The sequence below is a fragment of the Carcharhinus amblyrhynchos genome, chromosome 8 (assembly GCF_965287045.1).
Source record: "Carcharhinus amblyrhynchos chromosome 8, sCarAmb.v2.hapA, whole genome shotgun sequence".
NCBI classification, from domain to species: Eukaryota; Metazoa; Chordata; class Chondrichthyes; order Carcharhiniformes; family Carcharhinidae; genus Carcharhinus; species Carcharhinus amblyrhynchos.
Window position 1 is genome coordinate 6,271,538 of NC_137331.1, and position 15,268 is coordinate 6,286,805.

Sequence of the window (15,268 nt, forward strand, 5' to 3'; positions counted from 1 at the left end):
CCAATGGCCATTATAAGCACAAAATAAAGTAATTTTGTGTGGATTTGCCATGACTAGGTTATTCTTTTAACATTTTGTTTAACAGAGCCCATCAGTTCTGGGTTCTGAGGTGACAGTGGGTGCACCTGCCCTAGAGCTGGAGACCCAAACTAAGGTGAAGCCCCCAAGTCTCAAGGCTCCAGAAGACATCTGCCAAAGTCATGAAGGACAGCAGGGTAAAGTGGAGAGCAGGCTGCCTCCACCTTTGGTGCAGGTGTTGGGGGAGGAAACCACCACAGTGTTAGGATATACTGATCTCATTACAATTCTATGAGTGCACAATCATTGCTTATTGTTGCTGCACATTTGTTAATATATATACACATGCACTTTAAGGAGGTCTGCTGTCTTTTCATTGTGCACAGGGATTAAAGCAAACGCATTCCCTCTATCTATAAGGAGAATGGTACTATGTCCCCTAGAATCATGTGTGTGCAGAGGGACATCAAGCTTTATTGTACCATTTGTGCAAAGTCTATCAAAATGCTGCTCCATTGCCCTTCAAACCCTTTCCGATACAATAGGATACGTCTGAATGAGGTGCTGGTTAGGTGCATTGGCCATGTTACATTCACTCTCATTGTACCTGAACAGGAGTGTGGCGACTAGAGGATTTTCACAGTAACTTCATTGTAAACCTACTTGTGACATTAATAAATGAACTTTATGCTTTAAAACTTTAACAATAGTCTTTGTTTAGTCAGGATGACATGTTCAAGCTCCCCTTTAGTTGTCCAATTTCCTGACCTGGAGCTCTATCCACCCAATGACCCCACTGCCAATCAACATTCCCATTTCTATTCCAGTTGGGTGTTCATTTGAATCTCGTCCACGAGCTGTTTCCTGACAGCCTCTGGCAGTTAAGGTGATCTGTCATTATCCTACAATGAGTGTTTGATTTGATTTATTATTGTCACATGTATTAGTCTATAGTAAAAAGTTTTGTTTCTGATGTGATATACAAACAAAACATACTGTTCATAGAGAAGGAAATGAGAGAGTGCAGAATGTAGTGTTACTGTCATAGATAGGGTGTAGAGAAAGATCAATTTCGTGCAAGGTAGGTCCATTCAAGAGTCTGACGGCAGCAGGGAAGAAGCTGTTCTTGAGTCGGTTGGTACGTAACCTCAGACTTTTGTATCTTTTTCCCAACAGAGGAAGGAGGAAGGGAGAACGTCCAGGGCACGTGCTTTGCCAAGGCAGTGGGAAGTGTAGACAGAATCAATGGATGGGAGGTTGGTTTGCATGATGGATTGGGCTACATTCACGATTTTTTGTAGTTCCTTGTGGTCTTGGGCAGAGCATGAGCCCATACCAAGCTGCTTCACAACCAGAAAGAATGCTTTCTATGGGGCATCTGTAAAAGTTGGTGAGAGTCGTAGCTGACATGCCAAATTTCCTTAGTCTTCTGAGAAAGTGGAGACTACAACTTCCAAGTACAGTTCCACTCCTGACATACTTCCATCCATATGCCCTACTGTTCAATGGAAGAGATGATTTGGCTCATAGCCTTTCCTCAAAATAACTTTAACAATAGTCCCATTTTTAAACTCACATGTCATGTATTGGTTACAGTGTTGATTGTAAGACAATGAACCCTTTCAACAAAGCTGCACTCATGACTTGAAGAAACATTTAACACACAAAACCAAATTTAGTGTCATGATGCAAGCACATAGAAACAACTGCTGGAACTTTCCCAAAAAAAAACTCTGTAAAATTCGGGTGAAAACTGGAGTCATCCCACTTGTTTTCATCATGTTTCTGAAATGAATCACCCACACTCTGTGCACTGCAGAGGCCACGAGCGCTGCTATCATTAAAAATCGGGAACGGGGACTATTCCTGCTGGAGAGGCCGAAATCGGCACAATGAAACGGGACCACGCACACATCTATGAGAGATCGCGAAAAAGACTTCCCAGCACTGACCCGACCTCAACCCCTCACAGACATCGCTAGCTTCATTGCTGGCTTCTCACCCAGCCCACCGTTCCCTGTGGACATTGCTGGCCTGCCCATCACTCCCCCTCCCCTCCCCCAATTTACGCGTACTGACCTCACTTCTGCCATGCACAACCCCTGCCTGTGAGCATTCCTGCTCATTGAGTGAGAGCCTTGACCGTTGCACCTCCTGGGCACAGTACCTTGTTGAGCGAGAACCAGTCAGCACCCTGGGAGAAGGCTTGCCCTCTCGTTCCTGTGACATTTGTTACAAGGAAAGTTTACCATCCGGCCCATAACTGGCTCTAGAATCCCCTAGCAAGTCAGAGTTACAATAATGGACACACAACCACTCACGCCAGGAAGATGGCTGGAAAAAAGCCAGCCCCAAGGTCCTGCCAGGCTGACCAGACCTGCCTGATGGACATAGTGGCAAGGCGCCAACTACTGTTCCCCACTCAGGGCCTTGGCCCAAGGGGCTGTGTTACAAAGGCATTGTGGAGGGAGGTGGCAGCTACAATTAATATCGTAAGAAGTCTCACAACACCAGGTTTAAGTTCAACCACTTTATTTGATAGTAATCCCACAAGCTTTCGGAATCGCTGTTCCTTCGTCAGGTGTGTGGAAGGTTCTGATCAGAGAAGGCCATATAAAGACACACACAGTTTACAGAATACTAATTAGAATGCAAGTCTTTGCAGCTAACCTGCTGTTAAAGATGCAGACAGTGTGAGTGGAGATAGCATTAGCATAGGTTAAAGAGATGTGTATTGTCTCCAGACAGTACAGTAAGTGAGGTTTTGCAAACCCAGGCAAGTCATGGGGGTTACAGATTGTGCGACATGAACCCAAGATCCCTGTTGAGACCGTCCTCATGTGTGCGGAACTTGGCTATCAGTCTCTGCTCAGCGACTCTGCGCTGTTGTGTGTCGTGAAGGCCGCCTTGGAGAACACTTACCCGAACATCAGAGGCCGAATGCCCGTGACCGCTGAAGTGTTCGCCAACAAGAAGGGAACAGCCTTGCCTGGTGATCGTCGAGCGATGTTCATTCATCCATTGTTGTAGCGTCTGCATAATGCCAGGACCTTGGCACCTCCAGTCCAGGAAACAGAGTCAGAAGAAACTGAACGACCTTCTTCAGGCAACAAGGGTGAGTGTGCATCCCATTCTGAAACCTGTCCATGCGCCGTACTAACAATGTTAAACCATGCTCAGAACTCTGAAAGGCGTCCAACAACAGTCCCCTCCATCCCCCAACCTCCACCCCCATCAGCACCACTCCAGCGATGACCCTTTTCCCCAAAACGGCCAGTACGAACTCCAAAACACATTGCACCCCGTGCATTTCAACATATTCATGTTTTCAATCCCCCCTTATGTCCGCACGGGAGAATAACAACCAGCGAGAGGGGGCACAGACTGGTCACAGTGTGCCTGAGCTATGGTACCTGACAGTCTGCAAATATTGTGCAGGGGGAGAATCAGTGTTTAGAGTAGTGACTGACAGCCAGGTCAGCATCTGGCATGCTTAACCCTCTTCCTAAGTCTTTGAAGTAAATACTTTACTGCGTGGGCTGCTTTCCCTCCCTCCCTCTAACATGTGTTGTTTCTTAAGGCACTATATCCTGATGATCCAGCCCCTTCAGGCGTTGGCAACTGTCCCTGCTGCTCATAAAGAAACTTCCCAGAAAACAGTAGCACAGCGGTTAGCACTGCTGCTTCACAGCTCCGGGAACCTGGCTTCAATTCCCGGCTCGGGTCACTGTCTGTGTGGAGTTTGCACATTCTCCTCGTGTCTGCGTGGGTTTCCTCCGGGTACTCCGGTTTCCTCCCACAGTCCAAAGATGTGCGGGTTAGGTTGATTGGCCGTGCTAAGAAATTGCCCCTTAGTGTCCTAGGATGCCGAGGTTAGTGGGATTAGCGGGTGAAAAATGTAGGGATATGGGGGTAGGGCCTGGGTGGGATTGTGTTCGGTGCAGACTCGATGGGCCGAAGGGCCTCTTTCTGAACTGTAGGGTTCTATGGTCCTGTGATCTATGACCATGGCAACACTTTGGAGGAAGGCCCGGAAGAATCCTCCAAGGGCAAGACTAGTAAAACAGCACAGGCATTAAGCGCACAACCCAACGACACAGAGACTGTCACGATGGTGAGGCCTCACATACTGGTGAGCACATCACAGCCACTGATGCACATCGGGCGGAGGTGGGCACATCTGAGAGCTCGGGCAAAAGGAATTCTGCCGGAGGCGAGGATGCAGCTGTCCTCAAGCCAGATGGCGGGACACAAGGAGATGCATCAGGAAACCCGGTGAGTTGTGGTTGGGGTGTCAGCAATCGCGCTGAGACTGCATTTGATTTATTATGGTCACATGCGTTAATACATAGTGAGAAGTATTGTCCTGGTGCGATTATACAGACAAAGCGGATCTTTCATAGAGAAGGAAAGGAGAGAGTGCAGATTGTAGTGTTACAGTCACAACTGGGGTGCAGAGAAAGATCAACTTCATGCAAGGTTGTTCCGGGGAGTCGAACAGAGTGCTGTTGCGGGAGGTGGTGCTGGCATAGTGTGTGAACCAGGCCAACAGGGTGGAGTCTGCTGTGGAAAGTATGGGTCAGGGATTTGGCCTCATAGGCGACAGGGCCCAGACCACCCTGGAGACACAGTGGGCTCTGGCAGAGGCACAGCGGGCCACGGCCGAGGGTGTCGCCGACATTCAGGAGAAACAGAGGTCTATAGCCACAAGGCTTGCACTCTCGCTGGGATTCTGGAGACACAGCAGGCCGTGACTGCGAGCCTCAACAACTTAGCTAAATCTCGGGGCTGATGCTGAGGGGCTCCAGAGCTTGGCTCGCTCACAGAATCTTGTAGCGGAGGGGCTCCAGAGCTTAGCCCAGTCTCAGAGGGCCAACGCTGAAGGATCACAGATCAAGGGGCAGACACATCTGGATCTCCAGGACTGGCAGAGCCAGGTGACACCAGAACGTCTGGAGCTCAGTCCAGCTGCCCTGGCATCCCACGGAGTACCCCGGGACCTTTGGACACCCCGAGGAAGGAGGGAGGGCGAGAGCCCATGCCAGAACCTTCCCCCGAGGAGACTCCAGACTTCCTAAGACTTTCCGATTCCCTTTTTCCTCACACTGGGGCATCTCTGGGCAGCTGTACGAACAGGGTGGCACAGAAACGTCAGTGTCATCTGTAAATCGGCCGCGACCCTCCAGGTCCTGGCACCTCCTCCAGGGTACGGCCGCCAAGGACATCACAGGCATTGGGGCGTAGATACAGCTGGACCCCTCCATCTCCGATGTGCGTTCTGGGGAGCACCTAGACAAAGCAATCGGCCACAAAAGATTAGAAAGTTGTAGGGTCGCTAAGAGGGCTCGGGTGAAGGTCATCAGTAGTCAATCTTTTTAACTAAAAAAATAAACTAAATCAAATTAACAAAACAAAAAGGGCAGCCACCAAAAAGAAGGGAACAGCCTGAAACAAAAGACAAAGTGGAAAAGAAACTTAAAACATCAAATTAAAATATGATTAAAGGAGTCGAGAATACACCCCAGCCCCTGGGGTGTCCAATGAACCAGTGTCAGTGGATGGGAGACTGGTTTGCATGATGGACTGGACCACGTTTACAACCCTTTGCGGTCTTGGGCAGAGCAGGAGCCGTACCAAGCTGTGATACATCCAGGGAGAATGGGGCACCTGTAAAAATGGACGTGAGTCACAGCAAACATGCTGAATTTCCTGAGCCTCCTAAGAAAGCAGAGGCATTGGTGGGCTTTCTCAATTATAATGTTGGCATGCTGGGGTGGGGGGGGGGGGGGGGTGCAGGGGGGGTGGGGGGACCAGTGCAGGTTGTTGGTGATCTGGACACTTAGTGATAACACAGGGAGCCTGCATGAGATGCTGTGGAACCACACACAGAGTGCAGTCCCAGCTGTCAGCATTCATGATGCTTAGTTCCTGATCCAGTCAGACAGTCCCATCATATCCGAGCCAGCATAATGAACGAAAGCGGGACTACTTATCACCAAGGGATAAATGCAGCACACGTGGCTCCTGACTGACCTCTGTTACCCGGCCACACACGGACCACACTCCTACAGTGAAATCCGTGCTGCCACCATGGAACAACCAATAAGCATTTGAAAACAACAGTGTTATACTACCTGGACTATTCAGTGGTGGGGGAGGGGAGGATGTGCCAGAACATACTTCCAAAGAAGTGGTGTTTTCTGTGTTCTAATGACAGTGCAATACTTGCCTTCAGGACTTTGGAAAGCACCTCAGGAGGAGAAAGAGGAAGAGGAGACAGGGGAGGAAGGGAACAGGTATTCGGCATGCCTTCACTCTGTGAAAAATATAGGCGACACTGTCATCAGCTGGAGTACTGTGTGCAGTTTTGGGCGCCGTACTTACGCAAGGATATTTTGGCCCTGGAGGGAGTGCAGAGGAGGTTTACTAGGCTGATGCCGGAGTTGAGGGGGTTGAGCTATGAGGAGAGGCTGAATAAGCTAGGCTTGTACTCGTTAGAGTTTAGAAGAATGAGGGGAGATCTCATTGAGACGTATAAGATGATGAATGGGATGGATAGGATAGAGGTGGAGAGGCTCTTCCCACTCAGAAAGGACAGTAGGACTAGAGGGCACAGCCTCAAGATAAAGGTTTAGAACGGAGTTGAGGAAGAACTTCTTCACTCAAAGGGTGATGAATCTCTGGAATTCTCTGCCCATTGAAGTGGTGGAGGCTACCTCGCTAAATATTTTTAAGACGCGGGTTGATGGGTTTTTGATAAGAGAGGGGATTAAGGGTTATGGGGAGAGGGCGAGAATGTGGAACTGAGCCACGACAGATCAGCCATGATCTTATTGAATGGCGGGGCAGCTCTAAGGGCCAGATGGCCTACTCCTGCTCCTATTTCTTATGTTCTTATCCACAGTTCCTCAGCTTTTCTCCCTGTTATATACCATCACACTGTACTCTTAACTAGAATCCTCAAATAAAAGACAGCACAAAGCAACCATTCCATAACAGCTACATCCAACAACAGTTAGGGTTAGGGTGAGGGAGGTCTTGCTGCAACTGTACAGGGCACTGGTGAGGCCGCAACTGGAGTACTGTGTGCAGTTTTGGTCCCCTTATTTGCAAAAGGATATTTTGGCCTCGGAGGGAGTGCAGAGAAGGTTCACCAGGCTGATACCGGAGATGAGCTTATGAGGAGAGATTGAGTAGATTGGGCCTGTACTCATTGGAGTTTAGAAGGCTGAGGGGGGATCTTATAGAGACTTACAAGATAATGAAGGGGATGGATAGGGTAGAGGTAGAGAGATTCTTCCCGCTTAGAAAGGAAACCAGAACTAGAGGGCACAGCCTCAAAATAAGTGGGGGGGGGGTTGCAGTTTAGAATGGAGTTGAGGAGGAACTTCTTCACTCAAAGGGTGGTGAATCTCTGGAATTCTCTGCCCGTTGAAGTGGTGGAGGCTACCTCGCTGAATATATTTAAGTCACGGGTAGATAGGTTTCTGATCAATAAGGGAATTAGGGGTCATGGGGAGAAAGCGGGAAAGTGGAACTGATCCACTTCAGATCAGCCATGATCTTATTGAATGGCGGGGCAGGCTCGAAGGGCTAGATGGCCGACTCCTGCTCCTATTTCTTATGTTCTTACAAAAAATAACTAGTAATTCTTTTGCTTTCCGTTAAGTGCCTGCCTTGCAGGTGCTTTTGCCTTGCTTAATGCTCTGCTGCAGAGATACTCCAGTTACTGCAGCAGGCCTGATAGAAACCTCCTAACATTCACTGGTGCAGACTACACATTGGATAACTTTCTTAAGCTGTACTGGGCATTGAGGGCCCCAGGTTTCACCACCACCACCACCACCACCACATCAGGTCACTGAACATTTCCAGCATTACTGTAAGGCAGTTAAAGCCAGACTCCTTGCAGTGACCGTGCTGGCCATTTGCTCCCATTTCCTGCTGAGGCTGTTTCTTAAAAACCTCTTGCCTCCCCCTGTGAAAAAATGGCCTCTCTCCTCCTGTCTACCTCCATGACCAAGGCCTGTTGAGCTGTGAAGCTGGGAACCCTCTCCCTTTCGCAACGTTCCTTTTGTTTCCAACTGCAGACAACTGCAGTGCTCTCAATCAGCCATGCCTTCCTTTCGGATAATGCAGTTCCCCTTTAAGAGGGTCAGGTTGCGTTTAAGAGCTAAAGACGTGTGCCCACCCTGCACGCTCCAATCTTCGCATTAGAACAAGCAGCCAGCAAGCCTTACTGGTTGCACACAGAATCAGGCAAACAAGGCGGTACGATGGGAAACACTTTCAGAAACATCACCACAACCTGCTGCTGCCGGGAAGTTTCTTTCCTCTAAGAGACATGATGTGGAGATGCCGCTCTCCTCTAAGATCTCCTCTAAGAGATGCAGGCTGGTTTTAAGAGGTTTGGCTAGTTTCCACTCATGATGTGGAGCTGCCGGCGTTGGACTGCGGTAAACGCAGTAAGAAGTCTCACAACACCAGGTTAAAGTCCAACCAATTTATTTGATAGTAAACTCACAAGCTTTCAGGGTTTGCCCCTTGCCGAATGGAGGATCCAGAACTCTCCATTCACCTGACGAAGGGGCAAACCCCGAAAGCTTGTGAGTTTACTGTCAAATAAGTCGGTCGGACTTTAACCTGGTGTTGTCAGACTTCTTACCTAGTTTTTTTAACTCAAGCCAGCCGTATGTGAAACCTGGGTCTCCAGCTGAACATGTAACCATTCTGAAGCGCCTTTAAAACTGGGCTGCAAAGCAGAGCCACTGATGTGAACGGGAGGATGATGTTTGCATGCCGTCACCTCAACTGGGTCTGGGGCATTCTGATTCCGACACCTGAAGCTAGCTCGGGCGAAATTTTAAGCACCGGATTTGTTCATTTCTGGACCTCTTTAAAGTTATCATCGGGCTGACTCTTTTACACTATGATGCGCGAAGGAAATCAGGAAATTGGTGCAGCGGGAAGCAGATCACTCTGTTTATAGTCACAAATTCCAGAGGGAGACAGTAGCTTAGTGGTTTTGTCTGTGGTCTGGAGGTTAGGCTAACATGGAATCAGTTCCCGTCACGGCAGCTACTGGAATTTAAATTTAACGAATAAACTTGAAAGTCTGTCTTTGTAATAGCACAATGAAACTATTATAGCTTCATTAAAAAAAGCACATCTGGTTCACTAATAGGGAAGGAAATCTGCCAAACTACACATGGTACCACACCCAAAGTGACATGGACAACTCTTTACTGCTGAAATGATTTAGCAAGCCATAGGTGCTGGTCTCGCCAGTGATATCCATATTCCGTGTAAGGGTAAAAAAAAAAGTACTTTTTTAATGAATATTTCTCCCTTTAAAGACCCTTAGATGGCACAGTGTGGTGGCACGGTGGTTAGCTCTGCTACCCCAAAGTGCCAGGATCTAGATTCAACTTCGGGTCACTGTCTGTGTGGAGGCTGCACATTCTCTCTGTGTCTGCATGGGTTTCCTCCGGGTGCTCCGGTTTCCTCCCACAGTCCAAAGATGTGTGCGTTAGGTTTTGATTGGCCATGCTAAATTGTTGTTGCTTAAGATTAAATCTCATGAGATCCAGGGTGAGGTAGCCAAATGGATACAAAATTGGCTTGATGACAGAAGACGGGATGGTTTCAAACTGGAGGCCTGTGACCAGCGGTGTGCCTCAGGGATCAGTGTTGGGTCACTCTTATTTTTCATTTATATTAATGATTTGGATGAGAATTTAGGGAGCATGGTTAGCAAGTTTGCAGATGACACCAAGATTGGTAGCACAGCGGACAATGAAGAAGGTAATCTCAGATTGCAATGAGATCTTGATCAGTTGGGCCAGTGGGCTGACGAATGGCAGATAAAGTTTAATTTAGATGAATGCAAGGTGATGCATTTTGGTAGATTGAACCAGGGTAGGACTTACTCAGTTAATGGTAGGGCACTGGGAAGAGTTTTAGAACAAAGAGATCTAGGGGTACATGTTCATAGCTCCTTGAAAGTGGAGTCACAGGTGGACAGAGTAGTGAAGAAGGCATTTGGCATGCTTGGTTTCATTAGTCAGCACATTGAATACAGGAGTTGGGATATCTTGTTGAAGTTGTACAAGACATTGGTAAGGCCACACTTGGAATACTGCACACAGTTCTAGTCACCCTATTATAGAAAGGATGTTATCAAACTAGAAAGAGTGCAGAAAAGATTTACTAGCATGCTGCCAGGACTTGATGGCTTGAGTTATAAGGAGAGGCCGATAGAGTGGACTTTTTTCTCTGGAGTGTAGAAGGCTTAAGGGTGAACGTGTAGAGATCTATAAAATAATGAGGGGCACAGATCAGTTAGATACTCAATATCTTTTCCCAAAGGTAGGGGAGTCTAAAACTAGAGGGCATAGGTTTAAGGTGAGAAGGGAGAGATACAAAAGGGTCCAGAGGGGCAATTTTTTCACACAGAGGGTGGTGAGTATCTGGAACAAGCTGCCAGAGGTAGTAGTAGAGGTGGGTACAATTTTGTCTTTTATAAGCATTTAAACAGTTGCATAAGTAAGATGGATATAGAGGTATATGGGCCAAATGTGGGCGATTGGGACTAGCTTAGTGATTAAAAAAAAAGGGCAGCATGGACAAGTTAGGCTGGAGGGCCTGTTTCCATGCTGCAAAGCTCTATGACTCCATGGGCCTGATTTTACCACTGCATCGTGCCTGTTTTCGGGCACAAAAACTTGGTAAAGTAGAGCGAGAGGCGATTAGCGCCCACATCTGCACAGACCCCCACTTTACCAAGGCCCAAAAATGGCCACGATCCGAACTGCGCCCGAAATGGGCGCGATGTCAATTTAAATGTATCTGCGTGTATTTAAATTGACTTAATGAGATGGACGCCCAATCTTACCTGCGTTTCCCCCTTTTACCATCGCGCTCGCCCGTCTAGATTTGGTGTGAAACAGACATGCTCGGCAAAGGTCTGTTTTGGGCGTTCCAGCTTCCGAAGGGGTGAGTTCGGAGCTTCCCACGGCTCTGTAACCCAGATCGGTGGTGGGGGGGGTGGTGGGGAGGCCGAGCAGATCATTAATCTGTTCGCTTTATCTGCTTTTTTTTTGCAGCCCGGGAGCGATGTGACGGGAGAGTTTTTCGAATAGTTTTTTTTTCCACTGCTCATGGCTCCAACTGAAGCTGCAGCGTTTCGGGCACCATGAGCCCCGTCCACAGCACAGTTCAGACCCGTGAGTTATTTCTTTTCAGGCTAAGTGCTTATGGGGATGCCCGAGAACAGGTTTCCAACTTGGATCTGGTTGTGACAAGATTCAGCACTGAGATTCAAAATGGTAAAATCACCTCCTACAACTAAATTGGCCCTGGTGTCAGAGGATACGCAGGTTCGGTGGAATAGCCACACTTGAATGTCCCTTGCAAATGCAGAAATTGTGCACAAATTGATGTCAGGCTTTTTGAAGAAAATAATTTTTCAAACATTTTAAGGAACTCAAGTAATGCATTCCAGCAGATGTCAAAAACTGATGTTGAAATGCACCTGATGACCTTGATAGGGTTTTATTTAATTTTGGCTGCATAGCTGAAACTGGTCAATGTTTACTGTGACATTCACAGAATCTCATAGTCATACTTAACCAAACAGTTCAAGCCGCAGAGATAACCAGTAACTAGGGCTTCATAAAAACATGTTCAAACATCCAAAGTCAAATAATAAAAGGAACTATAGAAGCCACAATATTGGGAAAAAGGAAGTATGTTGGAATTCCCCTTTGAGCAATTTTATGCATCATATGTTGTATCGCAGTTTGCTTCCATGTCATCATTGACACTTAGCTGATGTTTAACATATAAATAAACCTCTATATTCATGATGACTCACTATAGAACCTGTCAGAGATCTATTTTTCACCTAACTGAATCCCTACAGTGCAGAAGGAGGCCATTCGGCCCATCAAGTCTGCACCGACCACAATCCCACCCAGGCCCTATCCCCGTAACCCCACATATTTACCCTGCTTGTCCCCCTGACACATTGCGCAATTTAGCTTGGCCAATCAACCTAACTGTATATCCTTAGACTGTGGGAGGAAGCTGGAGGAAACCCACACAGGAGAATATGCAAACTCCACGCAGACAGTGACCCGGGGCTGGAATTGAACCGGGGGCGTCCCTGACACTGTGAGGCAGCAGTGCTACCCATTGTTCCACCTAAATAGTATTGTCAATGTACCAGATATAAGCAGAAGGTGAACAAGAAGGTGAGTTGACTCTTCAGATGGGACCCTTCACAATGAGTACAATTTTTAATTTCTAAAAATCTAAACGAAAGAGTCCCTTAAATCTAGGTTAGGACTTTATTTCCTGGAGTGTAGAAGAATGAGGGGAGATTTGATAGAGCTGTATAAGATTTTGATGGGTGTAGATAGAGTGAATGCAAGCAGGCTTTTTCCACTGAGGCTAGGGGAGAAAAAAGACCAGAGGGCATGGGTTAAGGGCGAAAGGAGAAAAGTTTAAAGGGAATATTAAGAGGGGGGGGGTTTCTTCACGCAGAGAGTGGTGGGAGTGTGGAATGAGCTGCCGGATGAAGTGGTAAATGCGTGGTCACTTTTAACATTTAAGAAAAACTTGGATGGGTTCATGGATGAGAGGGGGTGTGGAGGGATGTGGTCCAAGTGCAGGTCAGTGGGACTAGGCAAAAAACGGTTCGGCACAGACAAGAAGGGCCAAAAGGCCTGTTTCTGAGCTGTAATTTTCTACAGTTCTATGGCCTCTCTAGACTTTCCCATCTTGCCTTTGGAAGGAGACTGTTGAAATAGCCAGGTCCCAGCCACATGGAGCAGGATTTGGTAGAAATAATAGTAGGAGGGATTATTATTTAAAAGGTAAAAAGCTGCAGCATGCTAAGGTGCAGAGGGACCTGGGGGTCCTTGTGCACGAATCGCAAAAACCCAGTCTGCAGGTGCAGCAGGTGATCAAGAAGGCGAATGGTATGCTGGCCTTTATAGCGAGGGTGATAGAATATAAAAGCAGGGAGGTCTTGCTGCAACTGTACTTTATTTCCTGGCGTGTAGAAGAATGAGGGGAGATTTGATAGAGGTGTATAAGATTTTGTTGGGTGGTGAGGCCGCAGCTGGAGTACTGTGTGCAGTTTTGGTCGCTGCACTTGCGGAAGGATATATTGGCCTTGGAGGGAGTGCAGAGAAGGTTCACTAGGTTGATACCGGAGATGAGGGGGTTAGCCTATGAAGAATGATTGAATAGACTGGGTCTGTACTCGTTGGAGTTTAGAAGGATGAGGGGGCATCTTATAGAGACGTATAAGATAATGAAAGGGATGGATAGGGTAGAGGTAGAGAGATTCTTCCTGCTTAGAAAGGATAGCAGAACTAGAGGGCACAGCCTCAAAATAAGGGGGGTGGGAGGGCAGTTTAGAACGGAGTTGAGGAGGAACTTCTTCACTCAAAGGGTGGTGAATCTCTGGAATTCTCTGCCCGTTGAAGTGGTGGAAGCTACCTCGCTGAATATATTTAAGTCACGGGTAGATAGGTTTCTGATAGATGGGAATTAAGGGTTACGGGGAGAAAGTGGGAAAGTGGAACTGATCCACTTCAGATCAGCCATGATCTTGTTGAATGGCGGGGCAGGCTCGAAGGGCTAGATGGCCTACTCCTGCTCCTATTTCTTACGATTTCTGGGAAAAGAGGTTGGAGGCAGAATTCTGCCAATCTCAAAACTTCCCCAGCCCTCAGATGGTGAGGTACCCGTCAGTTAATTGGCGAAATATGGGACCCACCAGCAAGTTTAGGCCAGGATCCTGGAGCGTGAAACTCACCAAAGAGAAATTTCAGTCTCATTTTAGCCAAACCGTTCTTTTGTTAAGGCATTGCCCCTCACCAGAGAGGAGGCCATGGGGACAGTGGTAACAAGTCTCTGAGGAGGCGGGAGTGAGTACCCAGCATCTCCATTCCCAATAATGGATGTGCCCTTCGTGTAACAGTCACTCACCGTTGACTCACTAATGGAGGAACCTCTTCTGATCTCACATGTATGGGCAGAGTCAGGGCCAGAAGACTCAAGCAAGGGCAATTTGACACTAAAACCAGAATGTCTCACTCCTTGTGGATTTGTTTACCCGCTGACACTGAAGCGTTGCTTATTCAGGACTGATGTGATCTATCCTCTGTTCTACAAATACATTTATGACTCATAATATTTTCCAAGTTTATGTCCATTACATTAACAGCTGCTCAGTAAAAATTGTTTCACTGCAGCCCTTGTGCCGATATTACATTATATTTATTGTTTATATCATTGTGGAAGTAAGTAATAGATTTATTGTTAACTAAGCAGAATTTCTGTCACTCTTGTATCACGTGAGAAAGCAGCAAAAGTGAGGTCACTGGCACAGAGTGCAAAAATGCTGACAGAAGCTCACAGAGGACGTTGTTACTCTGAGGGCTAGAGGGAAAGGGGCCCAAGCCAGATGTTAAGGGCAGAAGGGAGGGGGATTAATTTAAACAGCTCTGATTTCTCCTCTCACCATCCATCTTGAAACAGAAATGCACTTCAGGTTTCCCCTTCAGAATTTTACACAATTACTGTGGCCAACCTGAATTTGTGTGAACTCACATAAGAAGAGGTTAGGCTAGCATCCCCCTATCATTGTGCACACGAGTGATATTATAATAGATGGATATGCCAGAGAAACAGAAGCATGCCCGCCAATACTTAAAGGACCAGTTAAGGCTATTAATCCACCAGTGAAAAGCAATTTTACCTTGTCCATGCAACTTTGTGGTTGTTGCATGGACAACAGGGGGAAGGTAATGAATACGTTTTCCTCGAATTCCCATCCAGGACCAGGATAAAAATCCCCCGGGGAAAAGGCATTTAGGTTATTGCTGTAAAGGATCTTCGATTCGAGAGGTTTCCCTGTCATTTCTGTGCGTTCCCTGCATGGATAGCTTTGTGTAGGTATGCTTCATCTTTGTCTGAAGGTTTCAGACATGTACCCCTTTGGGTACGTGACACAGTGCCCTGTGCATTTCTGATCATGGGCGTTGTATACTCAGCTCCCCTGTACCAGTGCCCCTGAAGGTTACTGTGGCCCACAATGTCTATGCCACTGGTTCACACCAGAGGTCTATGGGGATCTGTGTGATGTGTTCCAGTGTGATGTGTTCCAATCTGATACCTGCAGCTGCATCCAGCTTGCCACTGCCTCTCTATTCAGATCATAGAACCCTACAGTGCA

The 15,268-nt window shown here is 47.3% G+C and overlaps 1 protein-coding gene across 2 annotated transcripts in view; it reads left to right on the forward strand.

Moving 5' to 3' along the window:
- LOC145346415 (collectin-10-like) overlaps nt 1-15,268 on the forward strand; it is a 139,978-nt gene that overhangs the window by 82,404 nt on the left and 42,306 nt on the right. Inside the window, exon 1 of one of the 2 annotated variants that reach the window (XM_080193583.1) lies at nt 12,212-12,272. The exons of the other annotated variant lie outside the window; for it this stretch is intronic. The gene's annotated coding sequence lies outside the window, so the exon portion shown is untranslated. Of the gene's footprint in view, nt 1-12,211; nt 12,273-15,268 lie in introns of those variants that run through there. 2 annotated transcript variants of the gene reach the window in all.